The sequence below is a fragment of the Nomascus leucogenys genome, chromosome 17 (genome assembly GCF_006542625.1).
Source record: "Nomascus leucogenys isolate Asia chromosome 17, Asia_NLE_v1, whole genome shotgun sequence".
Lineage (NCBI taxonomy): Eukaryota > Metazoa > Chordata > Mammalia > Primates > Hylobatidae > Nomascus > Nomascus leucogenys.
This window is the reverse complement of record NC_044397.1, coordinates 89468520-89482738: the sequence shown is the minus strand read 5'-3', so window position 1 is coordinate 89482738 and position 14219 is coordinate 89468520.

The window sequence follows — 14219 nt, the reverse complement described above, 5'->3', positions numbered from 1 at the left end:
AAACATTATGTGATTGGATCTTAGACAATTGTGGCTGAATCTGGGGAGGTGAGGACCCAGCAAGGGATGGTGGTCAAAACTAAAACAAGATAAAGATATCATCTCACCCCAGTTAAAATAGCTTATATCCGGTCAGATGCGATGGCTGACGCCTGTAATCCCAGCACTTTGGGAGGCTGAGGCGGGCAGATCACCTGAGGTCGGGAGTTCACGACCAGCCTGACCAACATGGAGAAATGTCTTCTCTACCAAAAATACAAAAAATTAGCCAGGCGTGGTGGCGCACGCCTGTAATCCCAGCTACTCATGAGGCCGAGGCAGGAGAATTGCTCGAACCTGAGAGGCGGAGGTTGCAGTGAGCCGAGATTGCGCAATTGCACTCCAGCCTTGGCAATAAGAGTGAAACTCCGTCTCAACAACAACAACAACAAAAAAGCTTATATCCAAAAGACAGCAAAGAACAAATGCTGGTGGAGAAAAGGGAATCCTCATACTCTGTTGGTGGGAATGTAAATTAGTACAACCACTATGGAGAATAATTTGGAGGTTCCTCAAAACTAAAAATTAAGCTAAAAATTGATCCTGCCATCCCACTGCTGGGTATATACCCAAAAGACAGGAAATCAGTAGCTTAAGGAGATCTCTGCACTCCCATGTTTGTTGCAGCACTGTCCACGACAGCGAAGATTAGGAAACAACCTGAGTGTCCATCAACAGAAGAATGGATACAGAAAATGTGTTGCTTATACACAATGGAGTACTATTCAGCCACGAAAAAGAATGAGATCCTGCCATTTGCAAAAACATGGATGGAACTGGAGGTCATTATGTTAAGTGAAATAAGCCAGGCACAGAAAGACAAACTGCATGTTCTCATTTATTTGTGGGAATTAAAATAATCAAAACAATTGAATGAGGACAGGCACGGTGGCTCATGCCTGTAATCTCAGCACTCTGGGAGGCCGAGGTGGGTGGATCAGTTGAGGTCAGGAGTTCCAGACCAGCCTGGCTGACATGGTGAAACCCCATCTGTACTAAAAATACAAAAATTAGCCAGGCTTGGTGGCACATGCCTGTAATCTCAGCTGCTAGGGAGGCTGAGGCATGAGAATCACTTGAACCTGGGAGGCAGAGGTTACAGTGAGCCAAGATCGCACCATTACACTCCAGCCTGGGTGACAGAGTGAGACTCCCTCTCCAAACAAAACAAAACAAAACAAAACAAAACAGTTGAACATATAGACAGAAGGTTACCAGAGGCTGGGAAGGGTCGTCGGGGGGATGGATGGGGAAGGTGGGGATGGTTAATGGGTACAATACACAACACAAATAGAAAGAATGAATAAGACATACTATCTGATAGCACAACAGGATGACTATTGTTAATAATAATAGTACATTTCAAAATAACTAAATGAATGTAATTGGATTGTTTGTCACACAAAGTTCTTAAGGGGATGGTGACCTCATTCTCCACAATGCGATTATTTCTCATTGCATGCCTGTATCAAATATGTCATGTACCCCATACATATATACAGCGACCATGTATCCACACAATTCAAAATTAAAAATTAAAAAATAAACTATATTCGTGATGGCAAAACAATAATAATAGTATAGGGATGGCGGGATCTTGTTTAAAAGTTACTGAGGCTGGTCGTGGTGGCTCATGCCTGTAATCCCAACACTTTGGGAGGCCGAGGTGGGAGAATCACTTGAACTCAGGAGTTCGATACCAGCCTGGGCAACATAGAGAGACCCTTATCTACCAAAAAAAAAAAAAAAAAAGTTACCATCCAGGAAGCGCTGGGGTTGCCGGAGGAGGGGTGTATCAAAGTTTTTCTTTCTGTGACTAGTATTGGGTTTTAAGTCTCTGTAGGTCAGTCTGCTGGGCAATTTAGAAACTGAACCGGGACAGGGAGGACAAATTGGAACCTACAAGGACAATCTAGGCCAGGTGCGGTGGCTCACTCCTGCAATCCCAGCATTTTTGGAAGTCGAGGCAGGCGGATCATTTGAAGTCAGGAGTTTGAGACAAGCCTGGCCAACATGGTAAAACCTCATCTCTACGAAAATACAAAAATTAGCCGGTCATGATGGTGGGTGCCTGTAATCCCAGCTACTCAGGAGGCTGAGGCCGGAGAATCACTTGAACCCAGGAGGTGGAGGTTGCAGTGAGCAGAGATGGAGCCATTGCATTCCAGCCTGGGCAACAGAGCGAGATTCCGTCTCGAAAAAAAAAATAATTAGGGGGGGGGGGGGGGGGGGGGGGGGGGGGGGGGGGGGGGGGGGGGGGGGGGGGGGGGGGGGGGGGGGGGGGGGGGGGGGGGGGGGGGGGGGGGGGGCAGAGCGAGATCCGTCTCAAAAAAAAAAAAATAATAATTAGAATCCTTGAAGACAAACTGGAACCCCTGCCCCCCACCAACGTCTCTTTTCCCACCTTCAACCTCAATTCCACGCTTGACCTGCAGGGGAAGCTGGTGCCCTTCGCCCCCACAGAGCTGCTCCGGTGCTGGCCCCAAGTTCACCGACGCTGAAAAGGAGACCGGCAGGAGCAGGTGGAGTCCCAGAGGCTGCCCGAAGCCAACAAGGTGAGCCCACAGACCAGTCACGAAATGCATGAGCCATGTGGCACCCGCACCCTGTGCAGACCTTCTCACAGCACCAGCCGCTGTGTAAATCTAATGCACATTTCTCTTTTAGACAACTCTAACCAACAGCCACCTGCAGAAAGCTATTCTAGGACACACAGGCCCAGCTTAGCTAAACTGGCACTGAACAAAATCAGCATACAGCCGAGAGAGGGAACTGTCATCCAGAAACTTCACGACGGAACAGGAACTAAGCCACGTGACACAATATGGGACCCCTTTCTCAGGGAACTCCATGGTATTGTATAATGTTAAATCTGTGCGCCCAAGAGTCAGGGTGCTGAGGTGGGAAGTCTAGCTTTGCCATTTGCTAGCTGTGTGACCTTAGGTAAGTGAATTAACCTCTCTGATCTTCAGTTTTCCTGACTATAAAACCGGAGGCATCAGGCCAGGCGCGGTGGCTCACTCCTGTAATCCCAGCACTTTGGGAGGCCAAGATGGGCAGATCACGAGGTCAGGAGATCGAGACCATCCTGGCTAACACGGTGAAACCCCATCTCTACTAAAAATACAAAAAAATTAGCCGGGCGTAGTGGCAGGAGCCTGTAGTCCCAGCTACTCGGGAGGCTGAGGCAGGAGAATGGCATGAACCCGGGAGGCGGAGCTTGCAGTGAGCCAAGATCGTGCCACTGCACTCCAGCCTGGGTGACAGAGCGAGACTCCGTCTTAAAAAACAAAAAAAAAGTGCCCATGTCATAAGGTTGTTGTGAAATGAAACAATGTGTACAGAGCTGAACCTGGTGCGGTGCACATTGTCTGGGCTTGTGGTGGACTTTACTGTGTTTCTATGATTTCCAATTCCCCATTACTTGTTCCTGCTCTGTGATCTAACCTATGCTGACTGATACATGATACCAACCAATGAATGTTAAAACCAACGTTAGTAGTAGTAGTATTTGTGGTAGTATCATTATTAGCAATATCATTTTTTCTTTCTTTGAGACAGAGTCTCCCTCTATTGCCCAGGCTGGAGTGCAGTGGGGTCATTTTGGCTCACTGCAGCCTCTGCCTCTAGGTTCAAGTGATTCTCCTACCTCAGCCTCCCGAGTAACTGAGATTACAGGCGTATGCCACCATGCCTGGCTAATTTTTGTATTTTTTGGTAAAGACTGGGTTTCACCATGTTGGTCAGGCTGGTCTTGAACTCCTGACTTCAAGTGATCCTCCCGCCTCAGCCTGCCTAAGTGCTGGGATTACAAGGGTGAGCCACCATGCCCAGCCAACATCATTTTCTTTTTTTTGAGACAAATTCTATGTCCCCTAAGCCGGAGTGCAGTGGCACAATCATGACTCACTGTAGCCTCTACCTCCTGGACTCAACCAATCCTCCCACCGCAGCTCCCCAAAGTAGCTGGGACCACAGGCACCATGCCTGGCTAATTTTTTGATTTTTTTGTAGAGACAAGGTCTTACTATGTTGCCCAGGTTGGTCTCAAACTCCTAGGCTCAAGCGATTCTCCTGCCTCGGCCTCCCAAAGTGTTGGTGGCACAGGGTGTGAACCACCATGCCCAGCCTCAAATTTTTGAAACGTAGAGTTGAACAAATAAAGCATATCTGAAGCCCCATTTCCACTGTTTAGGCTTCTAATCTGTGGCCTCTGATTTAAACATATTCTTCTAACAAACGGACCTTCCCCAAGGCATTACCCAAGGTCATTGTAACACTCCCCACTTTTCCTGAGACACTGCCCACATGCTCACTGACATACCTACGCTAGCCATTCAGTGCTGGCACGCATGGATGCGTGGGGTGCCATTGCAAAGTGCTGAGTGCAAGGTGTCATAGAGAGGTGAAATATGGAGTTAAGTTGATTCCCAGTTAGATGGACTTGTCACGTTCTAGGTCAGTTCCTGATCCCTGCTAGTCCTGCCCTCAAGATCAAGGAGTCTACCTGTCCAGTCTCCAGTCTGCTCCCAGGAGGACTCAAAGGAGGAGGCACTGAGAATTGAAGTGTCTTTGAAATTTGAGAGAGACAACCGGGCGCAGTGGCTCACGCCAGCAATCCCAGCACTTTGGGAGGCTGAGGTGGGAGGATCACTTGAGGCCAGGAGTTCAAGACCAGCCTGACCAACACAGTGAAACCCAGTCTCTACTAAAATACAAAAATTAGCCGGGCATGGTGGCATGCCTGTAATCCCAGCTACTTGGGAGGCTGAGGTAGGAGAATTGCTTGAACCAGGGAGGTGGAGATTGCAGTGAGCTGAGATCGCGCCACTGCACTCCAGTCTGGGCGACAGAGACTTGGTCCCCCCCAAAAACAAAACAAAACAAAAAAATTGAGAGAGAGAAGTTTCTCAGTAGGTAATAAACCTACTGTGCTGCCTCTGTTGTAAAAAAGAATCAGCTTATGGCCATAACAATTATGAGATGTGAAAAAGACAAAACAAAATGTTGTATGTGGCAAACTCATGAGTCTTTCTGTGGTAGTTAAGCTGTCTTTTGGGATGCAACTTACAGAAAATAAAACTCAAATCAGCTTAAAACAATCCTGATAATGTCCAACATATATAAAGAATTACAACTGGGGACCAGGTGCAGTGGCTCATGCCTGTAATCCCAGCACCGAGGGAGGCTCAGGTGGGCAGATCACTTGAACTCAGGAGTTTGAGACCAGCCTGGGCAACATAGCGAGACCCTAGCTCTACAAAAAATACAAAAATTAGCTAGGTGTGGTGGTGTGCGCCTGTAATCCCAAATCTACTGAGGAGGGTAAGGTGGGAGGATCCCTTGAGCTTGGGAGGTGGAGGTTGCAGTGAGCCAAGATCGTGCTACTGCACTCCAGCCTGGGCGACTGAGCCAGATCCTGTCTAAAAAAAAAAAAAAAAAAAAAAGGTCAGGCACGGTGGCCCAAGCCTGTAATCCCAGCACTTTGGCAGGCAGAGACGGGTGGATCATGAGGTCAGAAGTTCAAGACCAGACTGGCCAAGATGATAAAACTCCATCTGTACTAAAAATACAAAAATTAGCTGGGTGTGGTGGTGGGTGCCTGTAATCCCAGCTACTCGGGAGGCTGAGGCAGAGAATTGCTTAACCCGGGAGGCGGAAGTTGCAGTGAGCCGAGATCACGCCACTGCACTCCAGCCTGGGTGATGGAGCGAGACTCCATCTCAAAAAAAAAAAAAAAATTACAGCCAGGCACAGTGGCTCATGCCTATAATCCCATTACTTTGGGAGGCAGAGGTGAGAGGATTGCTTGAGTCTGGGATTTCAGGACCAGCCTGGGCAACATGGTAAGACGCCATCTCTACAAAAAAAATTTTTTTAAGTTAGCTAGGCGTGGTGACATATGCCTGTAGTTCCAGCTACTCAGGAGCCTGAGGTGGGAGGATCACTTGAGTCCAGGAGTTTGAGGCTGCAGTGAGCTATGATTGGGCCACTGCACTGCAGCCTGGGTGACAGAATGAGACCCTGTTTCAAAAAAAAAAAAAAAAGAAAGAAAGAAAGAAAGAAAAATTACAATTCAATAAGAAAAAGATGACAATCCAATAGAATAACAAGTGAAAGACTTTAGCAGACTCTTCCCAAAACAGAATATCCAAATGGCCAATAAGTATCTGAAAATAAATTCTCAATTTCATTGGTTATCAGGAATATTCAAATGTAAAACACAGGATTTCACTCAGGAGATTACTCTGATGAGATACATACCAGAATATCCAAACTGAAAAAGCCTGATAATATCTAGTATTGGCCAGGTACGGTGGCTCATGCCTGTAATCCCAGCACTTTGGGAGGCCAAGGTGGGTGAATCACCTGAGGTCAGGAGTTCGAGGCCAGCCTGACCAACATGGCGAAACCCTGTCTCTACTAAAAACACAAAATTAGCCCAGTGTGGTGGTGCATGGTGAAACTACATCTCTACTAAAAATACAAAAATTAGCTGAGCATGGTGGCGCACGCCTGTAATCCCAGCTACTTGGGAGGCTGAGGCAGGAAAATCGCTTGAAATGGGGAGGCAGAGGTTGCAGTGAGCCAAGATCAGGCCACTGCACTCTCGCCTGGGCAACAGAGGGAGACTTCATCTCAAAAAAAAAAAAAAAGAATGTTTTCTCCCCTGAAGCATTTTGAGTGTAAATAGTCATATCACTCTGAATCTTATAGTATGTGTGTGTCCTACATGCAAGAACATTCCACTGTAAAGATACGTTTGTTCCCTTTGATGAGTATTATATGGGCAGGTACTTTGAGACAATGTGATTGTTCACATTCCTCACCAAACTTTGCATTCATGTACTTATATCTACATCAACTCATAGATTCTAATTTTATTCAAAGGGTTATAATCTGTTACTTTCATTTTTAACGTTGATGCTCAAATTGTCCTAGGGTTGGCCAGTGGGAGCCTTTCAGGCTGGTTCCTGTGTCTTTGCAGGTGTTCTCATCATTTTTTTTTTAAAGCACTTCCTTACTTTCTGACCCCAAAAGATGCCCCGGGTGCCTCTTGTACATTCGCTGTCCCCTCACCCCTGGAATCAGCTATTATTCAAAGGAGAATCGCGGGCGCTTCTGATGGCTGGTGGCCGACCCCTCACCTCCGAATGACCCCCTCAGACTCTTGATTTCAATGCGGCCAGTCGGCCAATGGCAGAGGCGATGCTCCAGCTGTTGCCATGGAGACCGCCAGGCCGCAGAGCGGAAGGAGGTGGTGACGTCACTGTGGGAGCAAGTGCAGCGGCCACCTCCTCGTCCTAGTCCCGCCACAGGGCACTGAGGGCAACCTCTGGGCCAGCGGTGAGGGACGCGCCTCCCTGCCTGCCAGGGCCCCGCCTACGACACTCCGTTGGCTGTTGCCCCAGGGAGATCAGCAGTCCCAGATCCGGAGAGACTGTTGGGGCCTGCGAGACCTTTGGAGGCCACGCCAAGAAAGGGGAAGCATCATCTTCAGACCCTCCTTGGTGCAGCCTTGCCCAGGACCCAGGAGCCACGAGTCAGGTGGCAAACACGGCCTTCTGCTTCTCCAGCACTCGTAAGTCCCTGGGAATCTTCGAGCCCACTCAGAGGGAGCCACAGAAGCCCCGACGTTGCACAGCCCTGCAGGCAGGGGCTGGGGGCATCCTTCACTGAGCTGGACGAAGGGGTCCTGGGAGCGGCCTCCGGCCCCTGAGGCCTCACTCTCTCGTAGCCTTTGGGAAGGAATCGCGGCATCCTGGATAATTTCGTGGATTCCCGAGGCAGCTCAGGTGTCCACCAGCGGGCATACTGCTGCCTCAAAGAGTTGGGCAAGATGCTGTTCGGGGTGAAGGACATTGCACTGTTGGAGCACGGGTGCAAGGCCCTGGAGGTGGACAGTTACAAGTCCCTGATGATCCTGGGGATCCCAGAGGACTGCAACCACGAGGAATTCGAAGAGATTATTCGGCTGCCCCTCAAACCTCTAGGCAAGTTCGAAGTGGCTGGGAAGGCCTATCTGGAAGAAGATAAATCCAAGGCGGCCATCATTCAGCTGACGGAGGACATCAATTACGCCGTGGTCCCCAGGGAGATCAAGGGCAAGGGCGGTGTGTGGAGAGTGGTCTACATGCCCCGGAAGCAGGACATCGAATTCCTGACCAAGTTGAACCTCTTTCTGCAGAGCGAGGGCAGGACAGTGGAGGATATGGCCCGGGTCCTGAGGCAGGAACTGTGTCCCCCAGCCACGGGCCCCAGAGAGCTGCCTGCAAGAAAGTGCTGTGTGCCTGGGCTGGGGCAGAAGCCGGAGGCTGGGGCCACCGTCCGGATGGACGCGGTGCCACCTCTGGACTCCTCCGAGAAGGAGAGCAAGGCTGGAGATGGCAAGAGGGGCAAAAGGAAGAACAAGAGAAACCGCCGGCGGCATCACGCCTCAGACAAGAAGCTGTGAGGTGGTGGCATCGGGTGGGCGTGGGGAGTGTCTGAGGGGGTGTGGGTGATGACTGTGGGAGGGTAGGTACCACCTCAGTACGTTTAAGGAGTGCGAGTGAGTGTGGGTAATGCAAGGGAGGGTGGGAATGACTCTAGTGAGTGGGTAACTTTGGAGTAAGAATGGGTATCATTTGGATAGCACAGGTAACATCTGACTAGTGCGAAAGAGGTGGAAATCTTTATCTGAGTTAACTAACTTGTGGGTTACATCTGAGTGAGTGTAGTTAACGTCTGGGTGCCCGTGGCTCATTTATTCATCCTACAGATATTTATTGCATACCTACTATGTTCCAGGTACTGTTCTAGGAGCTGGGGATATGGAAGGGAGTAAACTCAATAAAAATCCCTGCCTTCATGGCACTCAGAGTAAGTGGGTAATATTTGAATTACTTGGAGACATCGGAGTGAGCGTAGGTAGCATTTGAGTACATGTGGGTAACAGCTGAATGATCATAAAATCTGGTTGAGTGTGGATTGCTCATTCATCCATGTATCCATGCAACCAACAAAATTTCCTGAGGACCTACAGTGTGCCAGGCACTGGGGATACAGAAGGGGAATAAATAGACCGAAACTTTGCCCGTGACTCTCATAGTAGCTATTTGAGTAGGTGCGGGTAACATTTGGGTTACTTGAATACACATTAGTGAGTGTGGGTAGCATTAGAGTGTGTGGGTGGCATCCGCGTATAATTGAAAGTAGTTGTGGGTAATATTTGAGAGTGTGCGGGTGACACCTGAATATGTGAATGGGTATCATTTGAGTAGATGAGAGTAATTTCTAAGTGAGGAAGGGTCTCAAAGACCCACAAACATCTTCCGCCAGCCGAGGGAGCCCGCGGGACCAGCCGCGCAGGCGCAGTCGGAGCCAGTATCCAGCAGCGCGTCCGACCGTTGCTATGGAGACCACAGGCTAACCACCGCCCCTCCCCCCGCCCCCCTCCAGGCGCCTGCGCCTTTTGCAGAAAATGGAGGAGGGGGAAACGGTCCTGGATTCCAAGGTTTTGCAGATCTCTTCCTGGAGCTGAAGAAAACTCACGCAGATCCGGGAGGAACGTGTCAGGGAGGTCCCTACTCGGGAGAAGGGCCGCCATCCTCCTTCGGCTGTCACCCGCGGCCTGATTCTGGGGACAGCCTCTCTTGCTGGGGGGAGGACCCCTCTAGCTTTGCGCCCTCCTGGAAATCCTGTTATTGCAAAGTCTAGAGCCGTTTTCTGTGTTTCAAAAGCATGTACCTTGAATGTACCTCTGGCACAAACTTGTTCGGAGTGGGCCACCCTGTTTTGCGCATGTCAAGCAGAAACCATGGCTGAGAGTGAGTTGCCTGCTCCCCACCTCTGAGGAACTCACTGATCTGTGAGCGGCTCTTGAAAAGCTGTCGCCTTTCTCTACACGCCGAGTCTCTCTTACAGAAGTGGTAAGAAGCAGGACCCTTCTGCCCCAATTGGCGCCCGGGTTGAGGGTGTGAGTCTCCCCAAGGTAAATTCCAGAAGCTCCGGCTTGGTGAGGAGGAGTGAACTCCACTCTCTAAAGAAGAGGCAAGGCTTCTGGGCAATGGTCCAAAAGGAGGTAAATAATTAAGAGGCCATTTTCAAGAGTTACCAATGAACGACGTTAACACTGAGGTGAAGAAGAATTTTAAAAATCAGGTAAAATCCAAATACATGTGAGTAGGCAGATCTTTTGCTCAGAGAAAACGGACCTGTCAATTTGCAAACTTCTGTTAGTTCAAGGATCTGCAAAGGTTTGAGCTGAATCTCTTTTCAAAAATGTAACTTACACACAACACAAAGACTCAGCCTACCAAATTGTAATGTCAGAGACTCCTAATGTCTTTTTTTTTTTTTTTTTTTTTGAGACAGAATCTCGCTCTGTCACGAGGCTGGAGTGCAGAGGTGCAATCTCAGCTCACTGCAACTTCTGACTCCCCGGTTCAAGCGATTCTCCTGCCTCAGCCTCCCTAGTAGCTGGGACTACAGGCACACACCACCATTTCCAGCTAAATTTTGTATTTTTACTAGAGAAAGGGTTTCACCATGTTGGCCAGGATGGTCTCAATCTCCCGCCTCGGCCTCCCAAAGTGCTGGGATTGCAGGTGTGAACCACCGCGCCTGGCTTCTCTGTTGATTCTTTTTTTTTTTTTTTTTGAGATGGAATCTCCTGTAGCCCAGGCTGGAGTGCAGTGGTGCGATCTCGGCTCACTGCAACCTCTGCTTCCTGGGTTCAAGTGATTCTCCTGCCTCAGCCTCCTGAGTATCTGGGACTACAGGTGCACACCACCATGCCCGGCTAATTTTTGTATTTTTAGTAGAGACAGGGTTTCACCATATTAGCCAGGATGGTCTGGATCTCCTGACCTTGTGATCCGCCCACCTCGGCCTCCCAAAGTGTTGGGATTACAGGCGTGAGCCACCACGCCCGGCCTGATCTTTCTATTCCTTGTAAATGCCCGGCCTGGGCATACCCACTCGCAGAATATTGTACTACTGCGTTCGTTGCTGCATCCCAGAGTCTGAGCTTGAATAGATGCTACGAAAGCCTCCAGCGTGTTTGTTGCATGCTGCTCTCCCATCAAGGCATAGTAGTTGTATAATAAGGGATAGTGTGACATTTCTTATCATATTGCAGCATGAAGACTGTATTTTGTGCTTATTGTGGATTTCAGGGGTATAACATTTATATTTGTGATACACAACATGCATGGTTGTTCAATGTCGCCCATGAAATCAAAATCCTACCACTTCTCTTTCAAGATTTTCTGGACCAAAGTGTATCCTGGGACTCCAATGCAAGTTGTCATGCAAAACTATCACCATTTGAAGCTACTTAGCTGAGTGAAGACATCACTGGTAGGGCAAATCCCAAGCAAAAATTCACGAGTAAATTGAATGTGCCGGCTGTTGGAGGGCTGCATCCGGCTTCTGTAAACCCCTGATTTCAAAAGAGGGTTCAGCTAAAACTCTTCATTGTTCTTTGTGATTGAGATGCTGTTTTGTACAAATATGAACCCATAAAATAAATGTATGCTAATGAAATCATAGTCTGCCCCTTGACATATGGGGGGGAAATCCATGTAAGATTTAATTTGGAAAAATGATGTGGCTGCTAAAACAAGTACTGAAAACTGCTTCCATGGCCTGAAGTCTTCCAGGGCTGCATTTATTTTTATTTTTATTTACTTATTTATTTTTGAGACAGAGTCTGTCTCTGTTGCCCATGCTGGTGTGCAGTGGCATGATCTTGACTCACTGCAACCTCCACCTCCTGGGTTCACACTATTCTCCTGCCTCAGCCTCCCAAGCAGCTGGGACTACAGGCACCTGCCACCACGCCTGGCTAATTTTTTTGTATTTTTAGTAGAGACAGGGTTTCACCGTGTTAGCCAGGATGGTCTCGATCTCCTGACCTTGTGATCTGCCCGCCTCTGCCTCCCAAAGTGCTGGGATTACAGGTGTGAGCCACCGCGCCCGGCCGAAACACAGCTTTCTTTTATCCTACGGACTTCTCAGGATGTCAGGCCATTTTCCAGTGGCTGATGTGAAAGGTGGAACAATTTAACTGAAATAAAAACAGTAACAGCTATCTTGTGTTCCAGACACTATGCCACATTCCTTCATATCATTAACCCATCATATCCTGCCAACCCTGTGAGGTATGGCCCTATAGGTCCACAATCCCTTATAAAAACCCTCAGCCAGATGTGGTTTCAGGGGTATATGTGGTTCAGAATTCAGAGTTTTAGATTTTAGAAAAATGACTCAGTGACTATACCTTATATTGCAGAATTTACTCCCCAGGGGGATGGGGGAAGCCCTTATAATCCCATCAATACTTCTGTAGTGGGCTAGGTGCAGCAGTTCACGCCTGTAATCCCAGTACTTTGGGAGGCCAAGGTGGGAGAATTGCTCGAGGCCAGGAGTTCAAAACCAGCCTGGTCAACACAGCAAGACCCCTATCTCTACAAAAACTAAAAAATAAAAATAAAAAAATTAGGCACGGTGGCATGCACCTGTAGTGCCAGCTACTCTGGAGGCTGAGGTGGAAAGATCGCTTGAGGCCAGGAGATCAAGGCTGCAGTGAACTGTGATTGCACCACTGCACTCCAGCCTGGATGACAGAGTGATACCCCCCTACATCTCAAAAAAAAAAAAAAAAGACCAGATAAGAGATTAGATGATCAACTGTACTATTATTAAGATCATCATCTCATTCTATGCATGAAGAAAGCAAAGCTCAGAGAGGCTAAGTAACTTCTCTAAGGCCACAGAGCAAAGCACAACAGGAATTGAAAACAGGCCTCTGACCACATTGTGTGCTCCTAACACTGATTCCGGTCTCTCTCAGGCCGGGAGGCCCCAGCTGACATCGGAGTCATAGAGCATTGGTTTCTCTGGTAAATGGCTGCGCAGAAATTCTTCAGGATTCCTTGAGAAACAAGCCAGAGGTGGGTGGCACTCTGACGGCCTGTTTGAAACTGCAGTGCAAGCTGTGGTTCTAAGTGGGGGCTTATAGCAGAGAATAATCTTCGTGCATATTGAATATTCACATGTACCAGGCACTATTCTAAGCATTTTACACAAACAATTAATTTAATCCTCATAAGACTCCATACCATGAGATTGATACAATCTCATTCTCCAGATTTGGCAGCTGAGGCACAGGGCCACACGATTTGTAAACAGAGCCAGGATGTGAACCGGGCTTGAGTCTACAAACAGCTAGACCACACTGCTTTTTTTTTTTTTTTTTTTTTGAGACGGAGTCTCGCTCTGTGGCCCAGGCTGGAGTGCTGTGGCACGATCTTGGCTCACTGCAACCTCCACCTCCCAGGTTCAAGCGATTCTCCTGCCTCAGCCTCCTGAGTAGATGAGACTACAAGCGCGTGCCACTACGCTCGGCTAATTTTTTGTATTTTTAGTAGAGTCAGGGTGTCACCATGTTAGCCAGGATGGTCTCGATCTCCTGACCTTGTGTTCTCCCCGCCTTGGCCTCCCAAAGTGCTGGGATTACAGGCATGAGCCACCACGCCTGGCCCACTCTGCCCTTTCTAATAACTGTGAGCATTTACCATCCCCGGGTTCTGTGCCAATACCTATCGTGGTCTCGTGAACCGCTCACAACCTCTCCATGAGGTTAAGTCTCATTACAATGCCATTTTGCAGAGAAGGAAACCAAGGCTTAGAGAGGTGAAGGAACTGACCCAAGATCACACAGCCACAGAGTGATAGAGCCAGAATTTGAACCCAGGCAGCCTAGCTCCAGAGCCCACGTGCTCCACCACATGGAGGGCTGGCATGGCACAAAGAGGAGTGGGGTCTTGGTGAATCCAGGGAGACAGCATCCTGGGGCCTCCTTCCAGCAGTCCTTGGTGAGAAACAGGGATTCTGAAGGCAGGCTCTGAGTCTCGGAGTGACTGACACATAACTTGTGATTCCAGCCAGGTGCAGTGGTGCACGCCTGTAATCCCAGCACTTTTGGAGGCTGAGGCAGGTGGATCACTAGGAGTTTGAGACCAGCCTGGCCAACATGGTGAAACCCCATCTCAACTAAAAATACAAAAATTAGCCGGGCGTGGTGTTGTGCACCTGTAATCCCAGCTACTTGGGAGGCTGAGGTGGGAGAATAGCATGAACCTGGGAGGCAGAGGTTCCAGTGAGCCAAGATCATGCTACTGCACTCCAGCCTG